The 20,217-nt window shown below is 37.8% G+C and overlaps 1 long non-coding RNA gene and 1 pseudogene across 2 annotated transcripts in view; both read left to right on the forward strand.

Annotated features, from left to right (window-relative positions):
- Positions 1-1,462: 1,462 nt before the first annotated feature.
- LOC147874251 (uncharacterized) lies at positions 1,463-4,381 on the forward strand. Its single transcript, XR_015534533.1, has 2 exons — positions 1,463-2,734; positions 3,683-4,381. It is a non-coding gene; the product is annotated as an uncharacterized LOC147874251 (long non-coding RNA).
- A 348-nt stretch (positions 4,382-4,729) lies between these two features.
- The window catches only part of LOC110840700 (uncharacterized), a 49,794-nt pseudogene continuing 34,306 nt past the window's right edge, over positions 4,730-20,217 (forward strand). Inside the window, exons 1-12 of the transcript XR_015534419.1 lie at positions 4,730-4,842; positions 6,336-6,380; positions 9,105-9,210; positions 9,321-9,433; positions 9,820-9,904; positions 12,159-12,299; positions 13,482-13,672; positions 13,756-13,889; positions 15,465-15,596; positions 15,696-15,787; positions 17,277-17,368; positions 19,331-19,490. The product of XR_015534419.1 is annotated as an uncharacterized LOC110840700 (transcript). The remainder of the gene's footprint in view (positions 4,843-6,335; positions 6,381-9,104; positions 9,211-9,320; positions 9,434-9,819; positions 9,905-12,158; positions 12,300-13,481; positions 13,673-13,755; positions 13,890-15,464; positions 15,597-15,695; positions 15,788-17,276; positions 17,369-19,330; positions 19,491-20,217) is intronic.

Here is a 20,217-nt window from a genome sequence, read left to right on the forward strand (position 1 = left end):
TGGTTAATGCTGTTTAAGGAAACAATCGCTGTTTGTTCTGATAATGATATGAAATTGTGACAATCTTTGGGTAAAATGCAATAATTAATTGTTGTCGTATGCAGTATATTGTGGTTTCTTTTGAGTTTTAAAGGACCAGCATGTGGCCATGCCGTCTTATTCTGTTGTGTATTAATTTTCTAGTGCAATTTATCATTAAAATCTCTCTAATTATTCGTTTTTAATCCTATTTCTTTGCGTTTCCCGTGTTCTCCTCTGTACAATCTTATCCGTAAACGTTAATATACTGACGTTCACTGACGAAGTTAAACGCAATAATCACTCCCCGGCTTCCGGCAGAAACTGCATGATTCACCGTCACGCGCTACAAGATTTTTCAGACACGATTCAAGTATCACTCCATTAAAACAACAAAATTAACTTCCCTGTGTTATGTGTTCAAAACGCCGTCCATGTACACCCACACACTCTCTGTACCGCTTAAATTGCGTCATGAAGGGGAACTTTGTACATGGAACTGTGATCTCGGGAGATTAACGGCGAAATTTTTTCCTAAACTTTGTACGTGAACCACATTTCACACACGTTTCCTACATGATAAGTGATTAAGTGTTAGTAGGAGTTGCACTTGAGAAGTACCTGGTTTGCTGTGTCGTCAGTTTTGTTTGTAGTGCGGTTATGGTGGAAATATTTGCAATGTCTGATAAGACACATAATAACATTTAAAATTAGAGTTAATCACGATTTTTCGTCCTGAAAACAGAAAAATTCTCCTATTGAAACATTGATATTTTTTAATTCTTTTAATAAATAGTATGTATTAACTACGTGTTTCGTTGGTCTTAGGAAATTCCCGATAATTTTATATTTTGTGAAAAAATATATTTGTATAAATGTGGGATCTGAATCGTAGACGGAGAATTAGTTGCAGGCAAGTTTAACGAAAGCGCAAGGAAAGATCCACACTCCAACGCCCGTAGCAATAATTGCACAGAACACGACGCAGTTATGCTCTCGCAATTATTCCGTTCGGTGCAGAGCCAATATGGCACACCCAGACGCCGAGCGTGCCTTCGCACCAATCCAGCCATTACAATACGACCATATTCACAGATACTCGTATTACCATGTTTGTACAGGTTTCTGAGTCTGAACCTCTTTTAGACGTTTTTCGTTTCTGGTCTCTGTCTTACATAGATTTCCTGGGATGACGCTAATGCGTTCCTTGCGCAATGCGAAAGTGATGGCTGTCTGTCGGCATGTAATGTGATTTCATGTACAGTTAATGCCCCAGACTTTAAATTCTGTAGGTACCCGTGCTAATATCACTCGGATGGTTCTCCTCAGAAGGTATTTCTCACTGCATGTCGATACAAATAGTGGGGATAGTAAATCACTTTAAAATAGATGGACGTATTCTGGTTTGTGGTACCTTGTAGTCTGGCAGACGTCTACCAGCGTTTCAGAGATCCTTGCTGCCTCCATTTTCAGGGCGGTGAGTGGCAGCATCAGGGTGATGGAGGCAGCAAGGACCTCTGAAACGTCGGTAATCTTCTACCAGACTACACGGCTCTACAAGCCAGAACACAGCCATCTTCCTACTCACCGCCGTACAAATCTCAAATCCTATTTTAAAATAGGCTCCGATAATATCGTCCCAAATTATTATCTCTCCCTTTTCTTTACTAATGATTATTATCTTACCGTTATATTCTAGTGTGTATAAAGCCGTGTAATCCTGGGGTCCCGGGTTCGATTCCCGGCTGTGCCCGAATTTATAACTTGTGTTGGGCAAGGCCGTGATCTAGGTAACACGGAGTTTTCCTCCGGGGCTTCTCCGGTTTCTCCCAACAATTACTCCATACTCCATACACACAGAAGAATGGCAAACCACGTCTGTATCACCTGCCTAAAAAACATATTTGAACAGGTCCCAGTCCGAGATAAGGATGGAAGGATCCTGTTCATAATATGTCGCCAACCTCCTGTTAAGGAGACGGCGTAATAAAGAAGATATAAAGTCGATCAGATTTTAAACGAGAACTATATTACAGATAGTAATGGATTTCGACATGTTTGTAGTGTAGAGTCTAGTGTAAACTAGTGTAGAGACTGTACTGTGCATGCGATTGTCCATGTGATCTACATTTTTATTCGGAATGACATAAATATTACGCAAAATAAAAATGCTCATCATGTTGCAGTAATCTACGTTTCTCTCTGTTTACTTGAATTATTTTAAGGAAATGTGTCGATTTCTTACTGATTTGGGCAGGCAGGAAGTCGCATCTTGAGTGGTATTGAAGAGGATTTCGATTATTATCGAACTCACAAGTCAGAAACTTACGCTGTTTTTACCGACTCCACCTAAAATTGACTCCGACTCCATGACTCTGACTCCACGGCCCTGGTTATGTGACTCAGTGAAGCTATCCTTCAGAAGAATATTTAGAAAATATGCCCTAAAAAATTAACCTAAATAGCGATCTGCTTTCCTGTTACCATTAAACCTTGGAATTCCCCATTGTGTTATGTCCTGAGACTGGAATATTGGTGGCAGATCACTTAGTACAGGATATCTTTATTCTACAAAATATGAAAGTAATCATCTTGTTTTCTCTTTTCAGGAGAAAGATAACATTGACAAATCTTGCAAATGAGCAGAGGAAGTACTTTGAAAGTTCTGTTTTGAAAGCGATTATAAAGGACTTTCCTATGTATTTTGTATAGAAAGGTAAGTAATATAAATTCCAGATCTAGATTTAAAGTATGTAAATTATTCCTGTAAGAAAGACATTTGAAAACTAAGATTTTATTCTGGTCATTGATTTTCTTCACATAAGTTCCCAAGTTTTTTTCCTCCCTCGAGACTGGTGGAGATATTGTGAAGTGTCCAATGCTGAATCCTAGTTTAATTCCTACTGCTGTTCTCGGGTGTTTATTATTGGCAGTAATTAAACAAATTATGGAAACTTGGTGCATGTGAAGACATTATTTCTATAATTGGCACATAATGGAAATTTGCATGAGATGTAATATGAAGGTTCTCATTATATTAAAGATAGTTCAGTTGTTTCAGTTGCAACGGTTTAGCTACAGTTTATACGCTTTTGTGGTTATCATTTAATGAACTGAGAGGACTGTGTAAGGTGAACTGGAAAGGAATGGATGGAAGCCATTCATAGCTTATTTCCAGGTACCATTTGTCTGCAGGGGACTAAGGAAAACCATTGCTTAGAATGTCAGATGTGCAAGACTAGTCAGAAGTACTTCGTGAACACTTCAGACACAGGACTGCTACAGTCATTCTTTATAATTAAAGTTAGAGGTAACTGCATAAGTTTGAAGTCGCTTCATATGTTGTATTTCATTGAAGGGGAGGATGACTGTGACAAACCGATTTATGAAGATTTGGAGGAAGTAGTCACCGCTATTTTAAGACATTATCTTAGCATTTGCCTGGAGAGACTGAGAGGACCCATGAATAGATGTCAGGATAGCCAGACTCTGGTCTAAGAATTGAACCAAAGATGAAGCAGAAATGCTAACCACATAACACCAATGTTCAGAAACTGTCAAGTGCATTTCTGTCCCTCATGTCCTTATTGTGAAAATCAATTTGAAATTGTATGTGTATTCAAGTTCTTTTCAAGCTTTTTAGACTGCGATGTTTTGATTTTAGTTTCAGATCTGTATCGCGTTTGAACATCAACTGTGTGTGTTGAAGAAAGCGTTTCTCTTGTTTTTGACGTAAATACGTCTATACGGAAGGGTCATTCCCCCCAAAATTGAAAGGAAAATGTGTAACGAAAACGTGGAACAAAAATGTGTAAGATCCGTATTAACAAATCGACAACAATGGTTACCTATGGAACGTCGTGTTTACTCGGCATTGTTGTTACCTAGGAAAACGTGTAAGATCCATATCAACAATGTGTAAATATGGACCGACAACAATTGTCAGCTTGCGTGCATTGTTATGTTACCTAGGAAACGTCATCTGTTTACTCGGCATTGTTGTGTTACATTACTGCCGTCAACAATCCGCTTTCGTTGTTGCGGAAAGAGCTGAGCTGTGAATTGCCTGTAGAAGAAGTGTGTCGTAGACTAGATAATTTTGACATTACATTTCATTACATTACATTCAGCTACCTTCCTTTCATTGTATTTATTGCTTAAATATAATTTAAATACAGAGACGCTATTTACGTCAGATTCTCCGGAACCATGGTTCCACTGTCAATTTTTGTTATATGCCAGATTGATAGAATGCCATTAATTCAGAATGTGAAAGGTGCATAAAATAAAATAAAGTCGTAGTTATGTGTGTTTGTATAAAAAAATGGAAAATAAACTTGTTATTCAAACAGAATAAACATAATCCATTGGTATCAATTTCTTTTAATCTTTTATACATAACTAACTAGATGGCTTACCGAACCCGAAGGTTCATCACCGAATTAACCAAAGCCCTCCACTGGGCCCTGTCCTGGGAAAAACAAAATCCAGTCTCCTTCAACTCCTATCTCCCATAGATTTTATAAGAATGTTGGCGGCTTTACCTGTTGGCAAAGTGTTTTGGGAGGAATTTACTTAACCCTCAGACGTGGTTTTACGTGTACACACGCGGGCATTTAAATTAAAGTTCTTGTGGATTTACGTATAAACACGCGAGCCTCAAAGCCTAATTTAAAACGCCCATAAGTATGGAATAAATAACGCCAGCGCGATGTGGTTTGTTCTCGCCAGTTGTGGAAATAAAGCTCTATGTGTATACATGTGGCAACAGTGGGACATTGCAATGACCTGCAAGGGACAGTCTAAAAATAAACGCCTGACCTGGTAGTTTACAAGGGCTCTCTCCCTTCGACTAGTTGTCCTCTGACGGAGCTAGACCAAATACAAGTTTTAAATGAAGTTTTAGAAGATGATAGTATAAGTGAATATAGTTCGGACGATGATAGTGTATTTGACATTGATTACACACAGTTTGTGACACCGGGAACTGTCGTGTTTAGCGATAGTGATTGTGATAATGGTAGACGTGGTCGACAGGACGACATCGTACATGCAGGTGTGGTTTCCAACAAGATTTTGTGGGAAAATATAGACTCATTTCCTGCTTCACGAGAAGCATTTTGTAATGTATGTGGATTCCAGTTCGACACTGCTGAACTAGATGTCGTGAGTTTATTCGAAAATATTTTCGATATAGCACTTGTGCAGCACATTGCTGATCAAACCAACAGATATGCTCAGCAAGAAATATCAAAAAGTGCCAATCCTCTCACATTTCGCTCTAGGATTAGGAAGAGGCAAGATATTACAGTGGACGAAATTTACGTTCTTTTGGCTCTATTTATATTGATGGGCATTGTGCAAAAGCCTACACTTAGATCTTACTATTCAAAGAACCGGCTGTTGTACACTCCGTTTTTTTCTGAAACTAAACTTCTAATCGACTTGCTTCCACTGCTCACACATCTCATCTTATAAGGTAAGGTTATAAAACCATCTTTTAAGAGGATTTCAGTGAAAAATTCATAATTATATCTCATATAGTTCAAAAGTTATGAAAAAAGAGTATTTTACAGCAAAATTTAAACGGGCATTTAAAAAATACTACCGCAGGAACAGCACGACAGCAGTATATGCGGGTATTTAAACTACCACGTCGACGGGTTAAGTACTTTACTGGAAGAGAGAATTTACAAAATTGTCAATTAATGTCATAATTTCTAGTATGTACTCATTTAATTCTTAGTGCTTGATCTGTGAATTCACACAATAAATATATATATTTTTTTCATTTATTTTGTAAGATGTAAATCAGTAAAATGCATGGCGTATAGTGGGACAGCTTTACTTACATCCATAAGGAACATTTCACCGAGCTGTCTGTCAAGAAGTTACATTTTATGGAAATGGAGGGTTCATAGGAACTTGCCAATGGTGAGCCAAATTATTTGTTTAATTTTAATATCCCCCAATCTATGCCTATCAAGGAACTTACAATTTTCGAGGTTACTTGCAACCACAGTTTGTAACCCTGTGTCGAGAAGTACGAAGGTCCACGGTTATAGTGGAGCAAAGAATAAACACAAACGTGGATGTTAACAGTCTATAATGTAGTCCATCAATGTTTGCTGGATATTTATGCTCTGTGATTTAGTCTGTGCATGTTTCCGTGGAATTTCTACAGTTGCATTCATCGCCGCAGTAAATGTGTGACATGTAACGACTATGTAAGTTGGTTTGTACGAAGAAGTTTTGTTGGTTGTAATTAGTAACGTGCTTTTAGTGTCTTTTTAGTTTTAACATACGTGGTTTTTAAGTTTGCAACCGACTTCGGTCAATAGAAAACGGAGAGGAAGCAGTAGGTAAGAAAGAGAACAAAGGAAAAAAAATTCCCGCTATACTGGCATCAAAACTTTCAGCAGTCTACCATCTAGTCTCTTGAGATTTATGAATAAAGGGTCACAGTTTAAAGTAGCATTAAAAAGGTACTTAAATTCACACTCTCTTTATTCTGTTGATGAATTTACCTCACAATAGTAATCTATTTCCCCACTCTATGGTGCAGGATATTCTTGGAAAGTTCGATTGTATACTCGGCCCACTTTCCATATGGGACCTAAAGGTTTAGCACTGTGTTCACAGAATCCTGCCACTGGACTCTATCCTGAGCTAGCTGCATCCAGTTTGCTCCATTAATTCCTGTCTTGCCAAGGTCCAACATCTTCCCAGCTTCGCACCTCCCAACCATTACCTTATAAACACCCCTCCCCTCCCCCATGTGTGCCACATGTTCTGCCCACTTCATCTTTTTTGATTTAATTACCGAAACAATATCTGGTGAGGAGTACAGGCCATGAAGCTCATCATTATGCAGTTTTCTCCATGATCTGTCTCCCTCCTTTTTAGGTCCATATATCTTCTTCAACACTGTTCTCAAAGACCCTCAATCTGTGTTCCTCCCTTAAAGTGACAGACCAAGTTTTGTATACATATAGCAAACCTGGAAAAAATTGCACTTTTGTATATTTTCATCAAAAGTTTTTTGGTATGAGATGAGAGGACAAAAGATTATGGACATAATGATAACAAGCATTCCCAGAATTTGATTTTGCTAGAGGTTTCATTTAATATGTTTTAATTAGCCTAATTAGCTTAGGTATACCTGTCGCATCCGAACTGCGGACCACATATTGAGAGTCCCTTCGGATATTGTTTCAATAGGGATCTTGGGAAATGTATGTCAACACCTACCCACCACTGTGGTTGGGTATTTCTGTGCCTGTTGCAGTAGCCAGACCATCCCTAACGCATCGCTCCTGCTGGTGTATGTCTGTTCACGCTTGACTGTAATGGAATGTGTAAGTGTGGGGACAGTGGATCCATGAAGTGTCAAAAGACGAAAACCGGGAACTCTTTAGTAATTAATTCATGTGAGGTCCATTTGCCGAGGCCTTTATATGCACTTCGAAAACTAGTATGGGGGGGTACAAACTGAAGGTAAATACATGCTGAGTAATTATTTTGTGAATGTACAAAAGCACAGGAATATCCACATGCAAAACACAAAAGAAGACTATGATGTGAGTAAAATGTGACAGTATATCAGCTATCACTTGTGGTGGTTGTTTCCTCTTTTTCTTCTGTTTTGATAGCCCAGGTTCTCCTCCACCAGTCTGGAGTTTCTGCATATGTGATGGCCCTGCTTGTGCATCTCCACCAGCTTTCTGGACGGTGACAGTTTTCTGTGGCTTCTCAGGTTGGCCTCCAGTTGCCTGTTCTTTCTTCTGTCCCCCAGATTTCTTTCCTAAATTAATATATAAGGCTCTTAAATCCTTGGATAATTTTTGTCAAACCGATTACACTGAAGTGGCATATTGTAACATATCAAATTGCCATTTTTCAGTAACAGACCATAAACAGACGAATTACCAGATTCCCAAAGAACAGAACTCAATGTAAGACTTGAGGTTCTCACGGCGGTGAGTATGAATATTTCCGTCTTCTGGGTTGTTGTGCTGTGTAGTCTGGTCAAGATACAAAAAGTAAACACTTTGACATATCAGGGAAAGTTTACAACTCTGCATAGGTTGACAATACTGATGACTAATCAGGCTCAAAATATAATTTACTATAATACTAAGTTAACAAAAAAGAATAATCATCTGCTGCCATTACTGATAAATTAATGTCTCAAAACAAGTTACCAGTCTGTAGTTATTTTGATACCAAATTTTGTGAAAATGCATCCAACTGGAGATGAAATCACACTGTGCAGTCATTTCTAATGCAAAAAAAATGCGAAGAATTCAATGAGGCCATTCACAGTGACTAAACAGGACAAGACATATCAGAAACACAACCAGTCGTGATTACTTCTGTCTTGCCATCCCTCTGTTTGGTCCAATCAAAATTGAATCTTCATACAGGGAAGCTGGTGGGGTGTGATGGTGGAAAAACATTCCTTCTAATATTTATGTAAATTTTTGCTATGATTTCCGCAGCGACACATCTTTTATTATTATGTTAAAGCAGGCAACTATTTTGAAAATGATGTTTTTCTGGGTTTTGATGCCATTGAAGAATCATCGGTCGTTGCCAACATTTCAGAGAAACTGTTTTTATCTTCAGTACTGAAGATGGAGACATTATGTTTCTCTGAAATGTTGGTATCTACCAACAGGTCTACATGGCCCCAAAACCCAGCAAAAATATCATCCTCACTGCCACCAAAACCTCATATCCCACAAATGTTGAAATTTTAAGAACTACATTGCTTATATATTTTTATTTATTTTTGTAAAATTAGAAACAGGAAATGTTAAACTGATTTTGCCTCATATTTTTGGGACTGCATTTGTGAAGAGTGACTACACTGTGCAAGACTGAACTCCCTAGTCATGTTCACCACTGTTTATATTAGAGCTTTGAAGCTGTGGCTGTTGTATCTTTGCTTGCCCAGCATGATCCTTGTGCTGTCAGTCATTGGAATAAATAAAATGGATGTGTGATATATTAAGAATGTTGTGTCACATCTTATGGGTTGAAATTATCATCTCTTTCTTCCATTGATGTTTTCTTCGTTTTAGAGCTGCCATGGGAAAATTCAGACTAAAACATTATCCTAAGCAGTGTCCAGCATTTGATGGAAAGAAAAATTTGTACAGCTCTGGAAAATTGCCTTTTGATGGACAGGTATGTTTACTTAATTTTAGCAACAATTTTAGTTTAATATTTGTCCTTTAAACAAACTAATTTTTATAGGAACTTAGAGTTGTGTTGATTTAATTAACTATGTTTTTCAGGTGCATAAGTTATATAGTGATGAAGTAGAAGTGGTTGTGGGTTATTTTAAGATACTATCCCAGAATTTTCATGGAGGAACTGAGGAAAACCAGAAACAGCATCAGTCAGGATAGTTGGCCCCCATTCTGTGAGTTTCACCCTTGAACTCCATGTACATAGCTGGTGTGCTAAGCACTTACCTGCAGTGGTTGGTCAGTTATCCAGTGGAAAGTACATCTACAGGTTTTCTATGCATTTACGCTCAATATTTGGGTATCCAGTTCCAAGCAAGTTTGGTATCTAAAATAAGCAAACAAACGAACTATTAACACTATAAAAAAGACACTAGTGCCATACGCGTTTCAACCTCAAGAGGTCACCATCAGTGGCATCAGTGAAATTAATTCATTTAATCAAATGGTTTGAACTGGATTTAGAAAATAAATAATGAAATGGGGTATTTAACAAGTTATTCACAGGAGTTGAACTCTGCACTCTCCTATTGATCCGATGTTCCAGTGGCCGTAGCTGGTCTGCGGCGAGCTGTGGTTGCGTTGTCCGTACCTGTGAACTCCAATCTCTCACCCATGATTGGAGTTCACAGGTATGGACGATGCAACCACAGCTTGCCGCAGATCAGCTACGGCCACCGGACCATCAGATCAATAGCTAAGTGCAGAGTTCAACTCCTGTGAATAACATCTAGTGCAGTGTTGCTTGATATACTTTTCTTAAATATTCCATTTCATTATTTATTTTCTAAATCCATCAATTTGATTAAATGAATTACTTTCCCTGATGCCACTGATGATGACTTCTTGAGGGTGAAACACATATGACACTAGTGGCTTTTTTTATAGTGTTAATAGTTTGTTTGTTTGCTTATTTTATATTGTAATACACTACACAGTATGCAAAGTATTAAGTTTGATATCTGCTGTCCTTAAGATGCTTCAGTCTTTAATGTCAGGTAGCTGATAAGTAGCATGTTTAATTGATGTATGTGTGAATAACTTCTACTGGTGCACATTGTGATTTCAATAATTAACTAATTAAATGAAACTAACCACGTTGAACAGAGTCCTTGAGAAGCTAATAGTATGATTGGCAAGTCAAGAAATTCTCTACCTTTTGTGGAACCCAAAGATACATTGCCATGTTCACAAAAGAGTACCACTGATCCCTGCCCCAAGCCAGATTAACAGTCCACACCCTCCAACTCTTTTCCCTAAGATTCATTTTAGTATTGCCTTTCCTGGGTCTTCTGATTGGTCTCTTCCCTTCAGGCTTTCCAACCAGAATTTTGTATGTCTTTGTTAACTCCTCTGTGTACACTTCAAGCCCCAACCATCTGATCCTCCTTTACAAAAGAGAAGGCAAAATTATGGTCTTAGTTATGTATATTTATGCATATTTTAATTGTTTTGGACACAAATTAGTTGGCTCTATTTCCTTGTGAATGTAATTTTGGCTTGTTATTGTTGTTCCCATATACATATACAGTAGGGCCTCGCTTTTCGGCGATCCGCTAATATGGCGCTCAACAGCTAAGTCAGAGAAGTGCGTCCGGCGCCATTTTCTCGTCGCTGATTAAATCTGTTTAGAGCTTGTGTGTGCTCCGCGTCTCTCTGTATTTCTGGCAATTTTTCAGTTATTACAAACTGTATATTTATATAATATTTTTGTGTTAATACAGTGTAATTACAATGGCGTCTAAGGGTAGTAGCGATAAGAAGAGTCGTAAGCCTCTTACTTTAAATGCCAAGTTAGAGATGATTAAACTTCGTGAACAAGGCATGTCTATGGCCAAGATAGGATGTAAGCTAGGCCTAGCTCGCCAAACTGTTAGTGCCGTCGTGAACGCTAAGGAGAAAATGTTAAATGAACTCTAAAGTCATAAGAAAAAGAGATAGCTTTATTGCCGACATGGAAAAACTTTTAGTTGTGTGGATTGAAGATCAAACCAGCCACAATGTGTGTACTACTGATATTCATTTTACTTTCATATCATTTTCTTAGGCCTAGCGCTTACTATATGATAGTGTCAACATCTTATTAGGCTTTGATATGCATTTGCAAGTGAAAAAAGGCAAAGATCCGCTTTACGGCCGTATAAGCGGTGCCCTACTGTACTTTGTTTTTTCTGTGTTTACTTCTAGACCAGCTTTGTTACTTGCATCTGGTGGAGCTTTTATGTTTTTCTTTATGATGTTTGTTTTCACCTAATAAATTAACTTTTATCTGCATAGATCACAAGCTGATGTGTCCAGTTCATTTTGTCACTCTGGTTTATGAACCTTCATGATGACTTATTCTAGAAGAAACTTGAGAAGCGATGGTGATTAAGCGTCTTTTTGTTTCTTACCAGATTTCATTAAATTTGTCAGAATATCTCAAAAGTTTTCATGGTGGACATATTTGTACTTTTCAACATATAAAGTTATTTTATAGAGAATTTATAGATATTTTATATTTCAAGTTTTAGTGGTTTGTTAGTTGTCACTCAGACAGAAATCTAAATCTAAATTTTGTGTATCCATCATGCTGTTATCTTATCATTCAACAGTAAAAGTTAAAATAACAGAAGTTGATCTAAAAGATTCTACTACCATACAATTTCAGAACTGTACATTAAGAGGATCCCCACTTAATGGTACCTGCACCTTGTCGTGGTGGTGGGGCTTGAGTACCTCGGTGATCCCATGAGCTATGCTGGCGGTAGCATAGCTACTGGTAGGGCATCCCTAGCCAGATTGGTCGAGGGGGAGAGGTCAGACTAAGACAGGTACCCTGGTCCTCCAGGTTGGGGGTTGGTCACAAGGCTAACAACCTTGCACCGTAAAAAGGAATATGTTTAGAAACCTCAACCTCGGACAGACAGACCTAACAGAAGGACCGAATGGAAGAGGAGAATTGAGGAGGCCATGGACCGAATACGGACCGGAGAGCCATACAAGAAGAAGATTAAGAGGATGCTACTGTCACCATGGTCTCGGAAGGTTAAACATTGCTGCCATGTTAATATTTTGACTGTAGGAAATTAAGAAATGTAAAGGTGGGTGGCTTTCAAATATTTTGGAACAACATTAATAAATAAAAATGATATTTATGAGGATATTAGGAGGAGACTAAATTCTGGAAATGCTTGCTACTTAGTTCAAAATAATTTGTCTTCCCGTCTGATTTTTAAGGACCTAAAGATTAAAGTATACAAAACAATAATTTTGCCTGTTGTTTTGTATGGGTGCAAAACATGGTCTTGAGGGAGGAACACAGATTGCAGGTATTTGAGAATAGGGTGTTGAGGAGGATATTTGGACCTAGGAGAAAAGACGATGGGGCATGGAGAAAACTGCATAATGATGAGCTTAAAAATTTGTACTCCTCCCCTAATATTATCAGGGTGATTAGGTCAAGAAGAAAGAGATAGGTGGTACAAGAGGTGTGCACCGGGTATTGGCCAGGAAGCCTTAGGGGAAGAGACTACTAAGGAGATGTAGATGGGAGGATAATGTTTGGCAGGATCTATGGGAGATAGGAGTTGAAAGCGACTGGATTTTGTTGGCACAGGACAGGGACTGGTGGAGGGCTTTGGTTAACTAGGTGGTGAACCTTTGGGTTCCGTAAACTATCTAGTTGGAAGGTGAGTGGCTTCTGATAGCATAAAGTTTATATGAAGTGGTTTGAAAATCCTGTCAGTTTTTTTATAGATTGTTAGGAGGGGTAGAGAATACACACACAGATATGAAGATACTAGAAACCTGTCTCCATATAGGCCACATATTTGCATATATATGCTAAGAGGAATGCATGTTGTTGTTTTTCCCTCCTCTCTCTCTCTCAATCATTCCACTGGCAATAAAATTTGCTTTAAGTACAGAATGTAATTAATTGCATTTTTGATTTCAACCATTTCATTTGCATCTGCACAAGAAATATTTGTCATATTTAGACATTAAGTGCTTATTTTGCTGTTACACATGTTAGGACTTGAAATAAAAAATTTCTGCAGAAAAACCATTTATATATTCTTTGAACATTATTTATAAACTGAACTGTTATTGGGTAGGTTATGTCAGTCCAGCTTCATATATCATCTTGAAAACTTTAAAACATATTTCATTGTTATAACATAAAAATATCATATGTTAATGCATGGCTTGTGTTTCTGGTATTTGCAGGTATGTGATGAAGTTACAGTTTATGATGATGAGACTTGTAGAGAAAAGGAGTTTAAAATTACCATCAACTTTGCATCTGCAGTTGATTTGCGGTCTCTATTTATGTATGTGGAGAATGGTAGTTCTCTGGTTAAACCTCAAGAAGCCATTCACGCTCTTAATATTGTGCTACGTAGTCAACCAGCCTTAAGGTGAATTCTTGAAGTGTTTATTATAAAATTGGTTATGCCTATGTGTAGAGTGATGGTGATTCTAAAATTTATTATTGCTGCAGTTCTGTGCAGGTTGGGCGTTCCTTTTTTACTCCACCAACGGAACCAATAGTGGAGTTGGGTAATGGTTTGGAAATGTGGTGTGGATCCTTCCAAACTGTCACCCTTGGATGGAAACCCTTCGTAAATGTCGATGGTGAGTAAATCAGAGAAGAATTTAGTCATTTTTGAAAGACTACACCCCATTCCTTGGTTATGCATCTTTGTAGAAGAAACACCACTCACCTCCACCTAATGCTGAGTTGTGACTTAATTTTGTAAAGATTTTCATTTCACTGTAATACAGTGAAACCTGGATGAAGGAGAAAACTGTCTTGGAAAATGTATCTGGTCCAGACTGAAAACTAATGTAAAAGTGCTTTCAATTAATGGAAGTTATTTTAACAAGGAAAAAGAAGAAGAAAGATAAGAAAGTATTTAAAGAGAGTAGTCAGCTTGAATATTAGTTTCTGTTACTGGATAGTCTTTTTATAATTTAAATAGGAAAGAACATTCTTGTCACAGTTTGAATGTTTTTATGTTATGCTGTTGACAAAATATATGCAGATTACTGTAATGGAATACTTGAGGGACATCTAGAAGGGAACAAGTTCTGGGAAGAACTTACATGACATCTCCTTAACTTCAAATGTTTCAATCTGTGTGGTGCTGCTTGCTAGAACTGTAAATTAATAACTGCACAATTTAGCGATCCATTTCCATACATACTTTTCAATATTACAGCCTCCAGTTGTATTAAATTTATGAGACATAACCTCAGTTTTGCTGTGTTACTATGTTTGTAATTGTTGGCCCATAAGGTGTATTTTAAGAAGAATTTGTAGGTATGTTTATGATATTTCTCTGTACCTAAAGTGTCTAGCATAAATGGTTCGTTAAATACTGCTATCAGAGTGGAAGCTAAATGCAGATTTCATTAGGTCTTATGTTTTGTAAAATTCTACATAAAGTTATCTTAACAACACATGGAAACAGGTGTATATTTGTGAGGATCTATTACTGCTCATAATTCAAAGATCTTTTATTAAGTGGGGCTTGTGCCACTCCTACTTTACAAGTTCTCATGGCCCTTGTGTTAGTAATATTGATATTAGAAAATTAAAAACGCTAGATGTAGGGCAGCCCCTCCAGTAGCATGGTGTTTACTCCAAGTTTCATGAAAATCTGTCAGTAACTTAAAAGTTATTAGAGAATGATAGACGTGTAGATATGATGTGAAACTTGAGGTTCTCACTGTGGTGGAGATCTTGTTGTTGGTCTTGTGGGTTGTAATGCTATGTGTACCTGTTGGTTGATACCAGTGGTTCTCACCTACAAGTCCACACAGCATTATAATCTAGAAGACCAATGTTGACATACAAATGATGATACCATAAGCCTATCTTTCATCATAAAGTAAGGAAAGTTTTAGAAGGGAGGCCAAAGCCCACCCTTGGCTGAGCACCGAGGAAGAAGGAAAAGAAACTAAAAAGAAGAGAATGGAAAGGAAGACAACTGAAAATCCAGCATAGTATACATGCATATGCAGTATGAGTTTCTGATTTGTGTTTGGACTATAAATACATGTGCTATATGTTTTAGTTGGAACTAAATGCATTAAATTAAAACTTAACAGAAACTGAAAGTGTTACATTCACTTTTGATTTGGTTATAAGAATGTTTTACTGTGGTTGTTTGTATTTCATGTAACTGGAATGTTTTTGTTTCACAGTGGTACACAAAGGTTTTCCTTCATCAAAAAATGTTGTTGATATTCTTATGGAGATATGCAACCTCAGTAGTGAAGACCTTCATCGAGAATTGTCAAAGGAGCGGAAGAGAGATTTTATGAACTATATTCTTGGTAAGAATAATAATAAATGTCAGTATATGAATTTGATGGCAGCATGCATAAGTATAAGTGATATGAGGCAAACTTATTTTCAACAAATTTCTGTTTTAGTCCTTAAGGTTGATTATATGCTTCCAAATGTGCCAACAAGCAAAGAGAACCTACAAAGTGAACAAAGTTGTTGAATGTGCAGTTGAACGGAAGTGAGTATCATACTTAAGTAAACGTACTGCGTAGTGCAGGGTCTTTCTTGAAAAATTGTTTGTCACCCAGTCAGCCAAGGTATTTCCTCTTTATATGGAGCCCAAAGGTTCGTCACTGTATTGTCAGAGTCTCACTGTTGGGCATTGTCTTGTGTAATTTGAATTTAGAATGTACCTAAACACCATTTCTTTAAGATCTGTTTTAGTTTTCTCCTCTTGTCCGCACGCTGGTCTCTTAAGTGATACACCAATTTAATGGTAGTTACAACACCTGTTTTACTGTTTGGAGATTCTGGGTTCAAATCTTACTTTCCTATTTGAGATTTTTTCAGTTTTTCCAGGCAAATGGTGGGAAAATATCTTCATACAAAATACAACATCATAGGGACCCATTTGCTGTTTCCCCTTTGGCCTTTGAAGCATGGCCATCTGACAGTCTACTCAAAATACATACATAGACAAATAAACACTAATACTTTGTACATTTCAAGTGAGTCAGAAGCAGTCTTAGTTTGGCGAAACATTTCATACCAGTACTGTGTAGAAGGGGCTGTTCATTTCTTGGATTAGTAAACATTGAATCTTGTGCATGGAGAGAGAGGTGGAAATACTACAGATTCTTTTAAAAGATACAGAGAAAGGTATCCTAATTGTAGAGAGCCGGATCGTACTATGGTTCAAAAATGAAATATGAATCTTTAATAGACTCTCCCAAACCTCCCTCATGCCGCTTGAGTCAAGGTCACCCTTGTTTATAGGCCGTTGGCTATGACAGTTGTGTAAAAGATGTGCAGGTGTGAGCAGAATGTGTGTTCATTCTCAAACATTACTTAGCATAAAAATCATTTGATGCTGTTTGTGATGCATTTAGCAGTGCAAGAAAGTTCTGATTAAGACATCCAATACAGTGACTGGTAACAAAATTTTGGGACAACAGAAAACATGTCTTTTTGCCCTCGGTGGTCTAGTGGTAGCGTGCTGGCCACTGACCCAAGATTTGCGGGTTCAAACGTGACTGAGAATGATGGAGTTTTAAGGGCGATAAAAATCCATAGCACAGCTTCCTTCGGAGGGGAAGTAAAGCGGGCGAGATGTTTCGTAAGCAAAATTCAGTGGCCATTTCTCACCCAAATCTCTCCTGATTCACTACTAGATGGCTGTGGCAGTCAAAATCAGGACTGAGTAGAAATTGTGCAGAGTCAGTGGGCTGGTCGCTCACTACTCATACATGCACTCATCAGAAGACCAAGGAAACCTCCGAAAGGAGGAACTGTGCTCTGGAAAATAGCGATAGGCAATAAAAGATGAAGAAGAATGGTGTAACCTTCATTCTTATCTGTAGAATATTGAATCCTCTTAACATTTTGAAGTCTTAATCTTTTATATTTATGTCACAGTGATTTTATAACAAATCTGAAGAAAGCGGGAGAAAGTTTGGGGATGGATATTAAACATCCTTCACAAGAGCGTATGGACCCACCAAAAAATAAAAACACAAACTAGAGGAGTTCCTTACAGCATTGAAAAATGGTGGAGTTCAGCTGGTGGTAGTTGTGATTCCTGATAATGGAGATCACTATGGTGAGAGGTTGTCTACTTACAAAGTTACATTGTGTATTTAGTAACTAAGTAGCCCACATGTATTATTGGTTTCCAATCCTGGACCATATTACTTGTTGCATTGTATCCAAGGAACACTGAAATTGAAATAGCCATGAAAACAACAGTGAGTTTGATAGGTACTACAGATTGCCATCATTGACATTAAACAAATTCATAATTTTATTAATGTGCAATTAATTAGTCATTGTTTTATCATTTGAAAGATTTTTACTCCTTGGTATGCATTTTGAAAACTCACTGTAGTTAAACATTGTCAGGCTGTATACTTCTTTTTATTCCTGCCTCTTACACAAGTAAAAAAGCATATGGTATCATGTAAGAAAACTGATCTTATAAATTAATTCTGATTCCAAATCTGAGTGCAAGTGTTTCACATCACATCACTAAGCATTGCTTAGTGTATGTTGGCAACCCCGGTGTTTAACCCGTCGACGTGGTTGTTTAAATACCCTGCATATACCGCTGTTGTGCTATTCCTGCGGTAGTATTTTTTAAATGCCCGTTTAAATTTTGCTGTAAAATACTCTTTTTTTCATAACTTTTGAACTATATGAGATATAATTATGAATTTTTCACTGAAATCCTCTTAAAAGATGGTTTTATAATCTTACCTTATAAGATGAGATGTGTGAGCAGTGGAAGCAAGTCGATTAGAAGTTTAGTTTCAGAAAAAAATGGAGTGTACAACAGCCGGTTCTTTGAATAGTAAGATCTAAGTGTAGGCTTTTGCACAATGCCCATCAACATAAATAGAGCCAAAAGAACGTAAATTTCGTCCACTGTAACATCTTGCCACTTTCTAATCCTAGAGCGAAATGTGAGAGGATTGGCACTTTTTGATATTTCTTGTTGAGTATATCTGTTGGTTTGATCAGCAATGTGCTGCACAAGTGCTATATCGAAAATATTTTCGAATGAACTCACGACATCTAGTTCAGCAGTGTCGAACTGGGGACCACATATATTAAAAAATGCTTCTCGTGAAGCAGGAAATGAGTATATTTTCCCACAAAAACTTGTTGGAAACCACACCTGCCTGTACGATGTCGTCCTGTCGACCGCCACTACCATTATCACAATCACTATTGCTAAACACGACAGTTCCCGGTGTCACAAACTGTGTATAATCAATGTCAAATACACTATCATCGTCCGAACTATATTCACTTATACTATCATCTTCTAAAACTTCATTTAAAACTTGTATTTCTTCAAGCTCCGCCAAAGGACGGCTTGTCGAAGGGAGAGCCATTGTACACTACCAGGTCAGGCGTTTATTTTTAGACTCTCCCTTTCAGGTCATTGGAATGTAACCCTGTTGCCACATGTATACACATAGAGCTTTATTTCCACAACAGGCGAGAACAAATCTCATCGCGCTGGCGTTATTTATTCCATACTTATGGGCGTTTTAAATTAGGCTTTGAGGCTCGCGTGTTTGTACGTAAAACCACAAGAAATTTAATTTAAATGCCCGCGTGTGTACACGTAAAACCACGTCGACGGGTTAAAGGCTGTGTGTCATAAACACATGCAAGTAAGTAAGGAACTAGTCATAATCTGTGCAGATTTGAGGCTATTTGTGTGTTGTGCTGGCTTTGTTGCTTTAATAACCCCCCCCCCCCCCCCAATACACACACACACACATGCAAACATCAACATCAGGCAACTAATATGGAGGAATTACACCATCATGGCTGTGTGAATTTGCTTGTCTGGTTTTGTTATGTGTTTTGCCAGTGTGCAGCATTGTCACAACAGTCTGCAACAAAGATTGTAAAACAATCATATTTTCTTTATCATAATTGCCATCAAGGTAAAAGTTGGACTTCACATTTATGCTGCACCAATAAAAGGGTTATGTACAAACTGCATATTTTGATGTTGAAAACTTATGACCATACTTATGATATGTTGCAGCTGAGGTGAAGCAACTATCAGAATTGAATGTTGGAATATTGACTCAGTGTGTGAAGGGAAGAACAATGCAACTTATGAATCCTGCCACATGTTCGAATATTCTGTTGAAAGCCAACACTAAGCTGGATGGTGTAAACCAAATTTTCGCTAAAATATCAAGGTGATCAGTTGTGCAATAAATCTTCATTTTCCTATAGCAGTTTGTAGTTAATTTTCTTTTCATTCATGAGTGATAACACATCATTGTACAGTGAAACCTCGATGCATCGTTTTTGGCGGGGGTGGGAAATGAAAACGATGAATACGGGAAAACGATAGTTGCGGGAAAGCATTAAAAATTTAGAAAAACTGAATGTTTCTCTTTCAAAGTTACTTCTTTTTACCAAAAAAGTCTTTAATGGACAACTGGTTTGTCGAAACTTTACGTTTTAGGCCAAACAGAGCCTTTTCCACGTTCAAAATGTTTTCCTCGTCACGTTCACTAATGTTATGCTCATAAAAGAACGACTTCACTTTTGACAATGCAGCATGTGCTTCGGCAAAACTCGGCACAGCTTCAGGCTCGAATTTGTCGTCTGCCTCTTCCTCATATATCCATATCCACAGCAGCACTTTCGCCGGCTAACTTCTTGTAAACCATACCATGTCGTTCGACACTGCAAAATTTTCAATATTCAGTCTTGCGGCTATCGTTTAGCTTTTCCCCGCAAGATGTTGCCATCAACAGGAATTCCTGAGGCCCGTGATTGCTGGTACCAAGTGAAGAGGAAACTTTCTAGCTCACTGAAAGTTGACTTTCTTCCGGTTTTCGTTTATTTGCATGAATTACTACCCTTCTAGGTTTGTGCATCACAGTTTGCTGTATTACAGGTTTAGAATGGACTATG

This window comes from Zootermopsis nevadensis, unplaced genomic scaffold, assembly GCF_977971745.1.
Source record: "Zootermopsis nevadensis isolate Lab colony 2312 unplaced genomic scaffold, Znev_1.0 Znev_ptg000010l, whole genome shotgun sequence".
Classification (NCBI taxonomy): Eukaryota; Metazoa; Arthropoda; class Insecta; order Blattodea; family Termopsidae; genus Zootermopsis; species Zootermopsis nevadensis.